The sequence below is a fragment of the Myotis brandtii genome, unplaced genomic scaffold (genome assembly GCF_000412655.1).
Source record: "Myotis brandtii unplaced genomic scaffold, ASM41265v1 scaffold1234, whole genome shotgun sequence".
NCBI lineage: Eukaryota > Metazoa > Chordata > Mammalia > Chiroptera > Vespertilionidae > Myotis > Myotis brandtii.
This window is the reverse complement of record NW_005354309.1, coordinates 455,706-456,804: the sequence shown is the minus strand read 5'-3', so window position 1 is coordinate 456,804 and position 1,099 is coordinate 455,706.

The following is a 1,099-nucleotide window of genomic DNA, read 5'->3' as shown; positions in this document are numbered from 1 at the left end:
GCGCAGGCCTCGCGCCGGCGGCCGCAGCCAGAAATGCCGAGCCGGCCGGGCTCTCCTGGTCTTTATATTCCAGTTGTCTCCCACCTGGAGGCGCGTGGCCAGCGCCTGCGGGGGTTCAAACCCAGCTCTGCCGCCCCTGGCTCTGTGCGGCGGGACTGTACCTGGACCTCTCCAAGCTTCAGTATCCTCCCTGTGAAACGGTAGCGAATGCTAGCGCCCAGCAGATGTTAGCTATTGCTGTTTTTCATGCTGTTTATTTTTATTTTTTTAAATATATCTTTATGGATTTTATAGAGGAAGGGAGAGGGAGAGAGATAAAAACATCAATGATGAGAATCATTGATCAGCTGCCTCCTGCACGCCCCCTACTGGTGATGGAGCCCACAACCCAGGCATGTGCCCTTGACCGGAATCGAACCCGGGACCCTTGAGTCACCAGGCTGATGCTCTATCCACTGAGCCAAACCAGCTAGGGCCATGCTGTTTATATAAAGTTAAATTTTAAGTAAATGGATTTAATTTTTATTTAATTTTTTAATTAAATTTTTGTTTAATTTTTTATATTTTTATTGAATTCAGAGAGGACGGAAGAGGGAAAGAGATAGAAATATCAATGATGAGAATCATTGATTGGCTGGCTCTTGCACATCCCCTACTGGGGATTGAGCCCGCAACCCCGGGCATGTGCCCTGACCGGGAATCTAATGGTTCATAGGTCGATGATCAACCACTGAGCCACGCCTGCTGAGCGATTTAAGTTTTTTGAAATATAAAACTAAGTGAATAATGGGAATGCTAGGCTGAACATACGTTAGTCTAAGAAAGGATTCTGCCAGCCTCCAGAGTGAATTTGGAGGATTCAACGTCCTTGCTTGGGGTCTGGGATTAAGCCCGCTCGGAAGATGGGGTGGGGTGCCCCCCCTCCCACCACCTCCCAGTTGCATGAGTCTCCTAGGACCCCTAGGGTCCTAGTGCAGTAAGTAGTGGCACATCCATGCTGGAAAGTAATATTGTCAGCGAAAAGAAGCAAGACATTTGCTGGATGAATATTTACCTCAATATTTTAAAATGGTGTGTGTGTGTGTGTGTGTGTGTGTGT